Source organism: Colobus angolensis, unplaced genomic scaffold, assembly GCF_000951035.1.
Source record: "Colobus angolensis palliatus isolate OR3802 unplaced genomic scaffold, Cang.pa_1.0 Scaffold215, whole genome shotgun sequence".
In the NCBI taxonomy this organism is placed as follows: domain Eukaryota; kingdom Metazoa; phylum Chordata; class Mammalia; order Primates; family Cercopithecidae; genus Colobus; species Colobus angolensis.
Genome location: NW_012115322.1, coordinates 2,551,348 through 2,560,752, shown reverse-complemented (window position 1 = coordinate 2,560,752; position 9,405 = coordinate 2,551,348).

Sequence of the window (9,405 nt, the reverse complement as noted above, 5' to 3'; positions counted from 1 at the left end):
CTCTAAGGCATACGCCTGCTGTGATACAAACCTATGATGAGTGCTCAACGTATTAGACCAGCCTATCAGTTATTAGCCTCCTCTCTGGAAGCAAGAGTGGCATTTACCAACTGATTTTTACCAGACAGCTGAAGAGTCATCTTCCTAGGAAAATTGATTATTTTTATCTAGAAGAGAATATTTTTCTAAAGAAGAGTTCACTCTGTGTTTGCTCTGCTGAATTGGCACTAAGAATTATTTAAGTCCAAAACATAACTAGTCTCCGGTCACCTCAAGTTCTGTAGATATACCACACAATTACCTAGAGGCATCTCAATTAAGTGAGCATGACTGTCCCAATTAGGCAAGAGTCCTAACTATTAAATATCATTAGACTTAATTTGATGCCCTGGGAAAACTCTTGATGAAACCCATCCCACTAAGGGCAGAGCACTGTCTGCTTAAATCCAAAGCAACATGCTCAGAACACACTTCTACAGTGAGGTTTATCAAGCCTCAGATAATATCATTGAGGATCACATTCTCTAGGTTTATAGAAATATAAAACATGAATGCTGAAAAGAAATTTGAAAATATTATTGCATTTGACCGTCTTATTTTAAGATGAGGAAATAAAAGCCTGTGAAGTTGTGGTTAATTAGTTCAGAGGAATGAGACTAGATTTTAAGCCTCCTGACTCCTCTAGACAAGGGCTCTTTATGTGATACTATCGTTCATCCTAAACAATGTCAGCAACTGAGGCACATCTCTAAAGTGATGACCTCTTAACATAGTTATGTTGTTGGCCATGGTACCAAAATCATAAAATTACAATACTTTGAGTTCTAATTAATGTTTTAACCTTAAGGAAGCCAGTCTTACTGCACCTGATTTTTATTATTTGTAAATTAGAGATAATTTTGTCTATCTCATGAGGTTGTGAAGATTAAAGAAAATGTTGCTTGACAAGGTGCTTGTAAAAGGTAAAGATTTCTGTAACTACAATGCTAAACCGGAGGTGAAAATTTGTCTTTAGAAGCTTATCTGTGATTTTTGGTTCCAAATGAGAGATCAAGTACACGTGTTTATCTCTCTCCTATCACTCTCCCTCACCCCATGAAACCTCACTAAAATAGTAGTAGAGAATAAAGAAGATAAAATCCCGAACAATACAATACAATACAATACAATACAATAGTAGTAGAGAATAAAGAAGATAAAATCTGAAACAGTGAAAAAAAAAAAAAGGTAGGAGTAGATATCAACAGATAAGAACTTGTAACAGATTTCTGAAGACAAACAGGAAATGAAGGACTGGTGATGCAGTTGGCCAGTGGACAACACAGTCATGAGTTCATGTGGAGAGATCCATGACTCTGGCTGGAGTTTATCCTCACTTTAAGAACTCTGAAAAAGATTAGGCCTCAGAAATAGAAGACACTATTAAAGGTAAAGAAAAAGCTGTGGAAATAGCAAAAGAAAAATTAAATTCTGAGTATAACCCAGTTGATCTCCAGTAACAAAATGCCTGGCATCAAGGTATCTATCCACTGTCATTACCACTGTCACTGCAACCACAGCAACCAAAGGATGTTTTTCTAAAGAAGCTGAAGTAACTATTTGGGAGAAATTAGGGTAGATGGTGTAGGAGTTGGAAATCCATATCAAAACTCTCTGTATTCTGACCTTTAGGGGCACCAAAGCATGATAGCTCATTCCTTGTTAGTTCTTCCTGGAGAGAAGATTGTTGGTTATGGAGATTGTAAAGAAGATCCCTGCTTCTATACTACCACCCAGAGTGAAATTTTATGTTGCCTTATTCATTGGTATAATAATAATATTATTCATTAATATAATAATAATATATATTATTAATATAATAGATAACAAAGAAAGTTTTTGTGGAAATCTTATAGCATGAAAGGGAAATAAATAAAAATATTAACCTGAGAGAAAATAAAATAATCCAGGAGACTGAAGAGGATAAAACAAAAATCTCTAAATAGTATTCTTAGATAAATTTAAGAAGATGATATTATGTCCATCAAAAAACACAAGGATAAGAAAATGGACAGAGAAAAAGAAAGAGCTTCTGGAATTTAAAAATTAGTGCTGAAAGGAAAACAAAAAACAAAGTAAAATTTATAAAAGAAGTATTTAAGTAGATAAAATCTTTTAGAAAATAGTCAAATGACTATAGATGAAAAAGAAAGAAGATATGTGAAAAGATTAAAAAAAGATAACCAATCCAGCAGATATATTATCCAAATAATGAGTTTCAGAAAGAAAGAATAATAAAATCAGATGAGAAGATATATTTTCAAAAAAATTAAAAACATTTCTTGTAGAGAAGGACATAGACATTCATATTGAAGGAACTCAACATCTACAGAAAATCAGTGAAAACCACATATGTAGGAACATCTGCTGGAAATTTCAGAACACTTAAGATTAAAAAGAAGTATCTAAAAGATTCCAGAGAAAATATATATAAATTTAAGTATATATTTTATACACACACACACACACACACACACACACACACGGTGGACTCTGAAACATGAGGGTTAGGAGCACTGGCCTGCATGCAGTTAAAAATCTGCATATAATTTTTGACTCCCCCAAAACTTAGCTGCTCATACCCTACTGTTGACTCTGCAGAAACCTTACTTATAAACAGTTGATTAACACATATTGTGTATATTATATGTATTATATACTGTATTCTTACAATAAAGTAAGCTATAGAAAAAATATTAAGAATATCATAAGGAAAATATGATTCATGTATTCACTATTCATTAAGTGGAAGTGAATCATCATAGAGATCTTCATCCTTATTATTTTCATGTAGAGTAGGCTGAGGAGGAAGAGGAGGTTTTGGTCTTGTCTGAGGGATGGCAAAGGTAGAAGAAAATCCACATGTAAATGGACTCATGCAATTCAAAACCATGTTGTTCAAGGGTCAATAGCACATACATATATATACATATACATATATCTAGATAGATAGATGATAAATAGATAGATAGATCACTCTGGATATGATAAGCCAACAAAACAATGCCTTGCAAGCTGGAAATGTGATATACAAACCAGCCAAACTAGCAAACATGGTATCAGAATAAACCTCTGAAGAGAGTCAACCTTCCAAGCAAACTTTCCTAGGAGGTTTTTTTGTTGTTGTTGTTGTTTGTTTGTTTTTTGAGACGGAGTCTCGCTCTGTCACCCAGAGCGACAGAGTGCAGTGGCTGGAGTGCAAAGGTGAGATCTCGGCTCACTGCAGCCTCCACCTCCCGGGTTCAAGCAATTCTCCTGCCTCAGCCTCCTGAGTAGCTGGGACTACAGGCACGCGCTGCCTTGCCCAGCTAATTTTTGTATTTTTAGTAGAGACAGGGTTTCACTGTGTTGGCCAGGATGGTCTTGATCTCCTGACCTCACAATCCACCTGCCTCGGCCTTCCAAAGTGCTGGGATTACATCCGTGAGCCACTGTGCCCGGCCTTTTCTAGGAGTTTTTGAGGATATTCTTCAGCAAAAGGAGGGAATGGACAAAGAAAAAGAGGTGGGAATTCAAGTAAATAATCTATCCAAAGCAAGGAAACAGTTGAAGGAAGTCAAACAAACACAGCTGCCCAGCAGCCCCACAGAGCAACCAGGACAGAGGGAAGGAGGAAAGAACTCTTATTAGGATCACTCTGACAAGGGCAGAAATGAAACTACAGCGAATAAACGATAAAGGAAGAGTCTGATAACAATTGAAAATATGATAAAAGCAAATGGTTCAAGAACAAAAAAAGCAAAAGTATCAATAGAAAAGCTTACGCAAAAGGAAATTCCAATGAAACATGTATAATTGTGCTAATATAAATAACTATGACTGATTTTCAACCTTTAGAAAAAACCTAGAGTCACAGCACAGAAAACTGAACTATGCTTATAGAATATAAATTTCCCTGTGCTTATAGGATATTATGGGCATGTCAATGTAAGAACAAAATTATAAATGATAGAAACTGGAAAGTTTGTAGCCAGGGAAAAAAGCTATAGGAGATGATGGAAATGAGTAATGCCTCAGCTGAGAAAGTATGGAGTCATAAGATACTTACTGTCTTTGGTTGAATAAGAAATAAAAAATGTAAATATAATCTTTCTTAGAGTTGCAAAGTACTGTTTAGAGGAAGCAGAATTAATGATGTAATTACATTTGGGAGAAGATCAACAGTGGTGGTGGAGAATGTAAATAAACTAAATTCTTTTTAAATTCTACAGATAAACCCTAAACTTAATAAATCAAGTTATAACAGTATAAGCATATTGCTTAGAAATACAAGGTTAACTAGCTAAGGAATACAGGAGTTAAAAGTTGTTCCTTCATGAGAGATTAGAGAAAGAAGTGATGAAGCAAAAAAAAGGCTGTTCCTTTTCGTAATATACTTTAATGGACATTGTTGGTTGACTATCCAGCATCTATCCACCCCTTCTTCCCTCCTAAGAGAACCCTGATTTTGTTTTTATTCATGGAGCTCAAGGGAGGCCAGTTCTGATCCTACTTCTTTTGACTAGGATGCTGGTTTGCCCAGTGGAATGCAAAAGGAAGGGTTCTGGGGTATGGAAGGGGATGTTTTTGAGAAAGGTGCCCCTCGCTACTGAGAGAGAACTATAGGGAGATATATATGCTCTACTCTCTTCTTGATGGTGTTGCCATATCCAGCTAGGACACCAAGAGCCACTGCAGCCATTTAAGGGTGAGATTCACACTGAGAATAACAAAACAGAGAACTGGAAAGAACTCAGGCTTCCCGACATCTGTGAGTTGCTGAATCAACCAACCCTGCCCTCCCTTTGGCATACTGTAAACTGAGATCATAATTGCCTTTTTTTTTCTCTGTTGATCAAGCCTTTTGTTCCTTATAGCCAAAACCATCCAAACCTATATGTAAAGTCCTCCTGTATGGCTTGATTTTCTAAAGTACAGGCAAGTATTATATTCATTAAAAACACTTAAGATAAAAACATCATATTTAATGTTACAGATTTTACTCCAGGCATACAAAGTCCTAGCTCTGCATATCACATCTTTAAAACATTGTGTTTTAAATGATTATCAAGTGGCAACTAAAGTCATTGCAAAAATTTGTAAAAGTAAAATGAACGTCTCTGGTTGTCTCTTGTCTCTGTTATAGGAGTCAATAGCCATTGACATTATGCACCTTTCCAGATAACTAGCATGCATAGTTTTTGTGATTATGTATTTTACTAAAAAATTAGAGCATACTATAGATACTCATCTACAACTTTCTTTTTCATACATTATGTCATATACACACTTTCTTGTCTATTAACACATAGTCAACTTATTCTTTTTTGTGACTGTGCAGAATTCGGCAGATAGGCCACAATTTATTACAGCTGCATCTTATTAATGGATATTTAGCTTGCCTCCAGCTTTTCACTAATACAACAGCAAAAATGCTACCAGAAGCATTCAGGCACATGCTTTTTTGTGCAAATATTTTTCTAACATTAATTCCAAGATGTCAAATTGCTGGTTCAAAGGATAGATGTGTTTTCGGTTTTAATAGATAGAATGGAAAACCTCAACCCCTGAAATGGGTGTTACCATTTTACATGCCCACTAACAATATATGAGTAGCTATTTCCCTGTATCTTTACCAACCACTGATCTTATCAATCTTTTAAAATTTTACTTGATGAAATGGGCAAACATGCTAGTTCACTGGTGTTTTAATTGACTTTCTCTAATAATTCCCTCTTCTTTTCATATGTTTATTAGTTGTTTATATATTTTATTTGTATCTCTCCATTATTACGACTTTTCTATTTAGCTATTAGTCCTTTTCTTGTTATTGTGTAGTTACTTGTCTCTTTGGGATATTCCTTTTATTATATATGATGCAAGTATTTTCTCCCAGGCTATTGTTTGTTTTAGGTTTTTAATTTGTAAGTATTTCAATATTACCCTCCAGGGCCTTAAACACTTGGGTAAGATTATTTATTTGTGTGACCTTTCTCTTTACATTAAAAATAAATCAAAGCAATACCAAGCTACTGAGCCAATTCATATTGAATTCTCACTCTGTCCAGTAATCACAGAAGACACTAAGGTGGAAAGACAATCCTGATTGCAAATGGCATCTAGTACAAGAAGCAGATAGACCCATAAAGAAACAGTTCTACTCCAGTAAGTTTATAACATAATGTACGTCGGGGATAGGACAGAAAGAACACCTAAAACTACCTATGGATTATCAGGGAGGAACTCACAGAGAAAAAATAATTTTTATTTCTATGAGTTCTTAACTTTTTAAACACGTTGATTTGACTGTTGCATTCTTAGTATATACCTGTATTGTGTGAGTCAAATATAATTCACAGCTCCTTCATAGACTTTTCTTTTAAAAAAATGTATTCTCAAAAATTGTAATAAATTCTTTAAAATCTATTTTATTGCCATTCAATTATATATTTTTAAGGAGCAATTGAAGGATGAATGTTACGAATATGAGAAAGATAGTTCCTTTGTTTGCTTTTCTTTTTTTTTTGTTTGCTTGTTTTCTATTTTTTGAGATGGAGTCTTGCTCTGTCACCCAGGCTGGAGTGCAGTGGCACAATCTCTGCTCACTGCAAGCTCCGCCTCCTGCGTTCACACCATTCTCCTGCCTCAGCCTCTGGAGTAGCTGGGGGACTGCAGGCACCCACCACCACGTCCAGCTAATTTTTTGTATTTTTAGTAGAGAGGGGATTTCACCATGTTGGCCAGGATGGTCTGGATCTCTTGACCTCATGATCCGCCCACCTCGGCCTCCCAAAGTGTTGGGATTACAAGCATGAGCCACCGCGTTCAACCTTTTCTGTTTTCTTAAAGCATTCATTCTAATATTTCTACTCTGATTTTTCAATAATCTGAAATTTTTTCATATTTACAGAAATATGAAACACCTACCAACTTTCTAGAAACAATTATATTCAATTTTCAAGACTAATTTATAAATTCATGTGATTATGAAAAATAACACTTCTCCCCAATTGCCTACACAGTCTCTTCATCCAAACACACTGACTTTTAAAGAAGGAGAGCATATTAGAATGTTTCTTTTAAATCTTTAAAAACTTCCTTTGATTGGTTTCTCCTTTTTTTTGACTTTGACATTTGCCTAGTCTTGCATCAGCTATCCTACAGACAACTTAAAATAAAATGGTGAACACACTGCTTATAGTGTCTCAATACCTCTTTCACTGTTTAAGTTGTTCAGTAAAATTGGTAGGCTAGCTTACTATCAACAAGAAACCATGGGGTCTTGAAATACTTGTAACATACCAGTCCTCAGCCCAGTTCTGTTACTATGACCTTGATAGCATCTGTCATTCTTCTCCACCCATTCCTTACTCAGATCAGTCTTTTATCAATATTTATCTGCAAAACACAACTTTAGTCTCCAAGCATCTATTACTACATCCCAATAAAGACAGAACATAACCTTTGAATGCCCTGAATTTTCTAATTAAAAAAAAGTCTAAGTAAATTGGCTCTACCTGTAGTTCTAAGCAATCAGAGATTTGTTTATAAATAGCTCTGGGGGATTTCACCATATGACTCCTATTAATGGAACTTGTTGAGCTAATCTCTCCATGTGACATTACAAATACTAGCTTCCCGTCCAACTTTGTTTGGAACTTTTCTGTATTTCTTTTACTGTTAGAATAAGAATTGTAAATCTGGAAAGGATTTTCAAGATCAATCAATTCAGCCTTCTAATATTACAGATGAAAAAATAGGTTTCTAGGGATTGTTACTGACCATTAAATAGCTACATCTGAATAATTTAATCCATTGACTTTACAAACTGACATGGAATGTAGGAAAGATGTTTATAGGCATAATCTACGTAAAAGATATGAAGTAGCAAGCAAAACTGGAGCATGACTCAGGTTACTGAATTCAGTGCTTCAAAGATTTTCTGTTACCCTATAAGCATTATTATTAATGGTTGTGTCAGTATTTAGAAGTTGCCCAGTTAAAAGATTATATTATAGAGTATATGTTAAGGCTCATCAGAGAAGTCAACTAAAGGTTCATTATTATTCATAGGGTTAACATGGTAGAATCATCTCTCTAGAGTGTTTTTTTTGCCATGCCTACCAAAATGTAAAGTCTTAAAATTTCAGTAACATCATAAAAATTAGATGTTACAAGTTTTAGCTGAGTGGGTTCCTACTGCAGAGGTTATAATAAACTCCTCTTGGATTTTTAGTGAAGTTAAAACAATTCCAAATAGCTTTTGAATAGATGATGGCCAAGCCACAAGATATGCAAACAGCCTTGCTTGTATCTGGCATACCAATGATTCTCCCGCTGTCGTAATATTTCAGTACTTCTTAGTCATTTGCAGAAATTAAAATTCTTTATAGGTTCAGTCAGTTTAATTAGAAAAAAATGAGATTCCTGTGTTTCTTTTAGGTTTTTATTTTTTCATTTTCATTTCTGGTATGGAAGAAATTGGCTTTTAAAAAAAAACTTTTAGTAATATTTTTATAAATGCTATTTTAACACATTACTAGGATTACACAGGCACATGGTGTACTTTGCAAGCCGTTGTTGCCCTTTCAAATGTCTCGTCGGTGAAGAAGCAGCATTTGGCATTCATTCATGTATGATTCAGGATCTTTTAAGTTTGTATTTGTGATGGCCATAGTGACCTCGGTTTTAGCAAAGGCCATACTATTTCAATTGGTATCTTTCTTTTATCTTTATCTCTTTAGCTTCTACTCCAATTAAGGTAGACTGTTCTGAAAACCAACAGTTTATACAGTCTGTTTCTTCTCAGGAAGGGGCAAATATGTGACTAAGTAAAAGAAATTCGTCAGTATTGGTATTACATGTTCAAACCTGAAGTTTTCTCAGAAAAGAAGTTCTTTCTTAATGTATATATTTCTATCTGGAAAATTGTTTTTTCATCAAAAATGTTTTTAAGAAATGAATGATCATGTATTTAGATTCACAAACACTACAATTGTGTATGTGGGAGTTTCTTGTTTTTTCTGTTACTTTAATGGATTTTAATTTCTCTCATTGCCTATACAACAGATGAGTTTCATTTCACCATATATTGGGTTTTATCATGGTGGAATGATGATTTAATGATTTAATGATTGCAGCGTAACTATTCATGTTATTTTTACTTTGTACTTCCTCAGGAATGTCTCATTAAATGACATCAAAGCCTGATTCTGCAATTAGAAAAGCGTTTATATTAACTGGATTTTGAAAAGAGAAAAGAACAATAAAACTACCCTCAAATTCTTCAAACAACAAAAGAGAAAACACAGCAATTCCCCCTCCCCAAATTTTGGCATTTGTTCACCTCTTTTAACCCTTGCTTTTTTGTAAAATAAAAACATATTG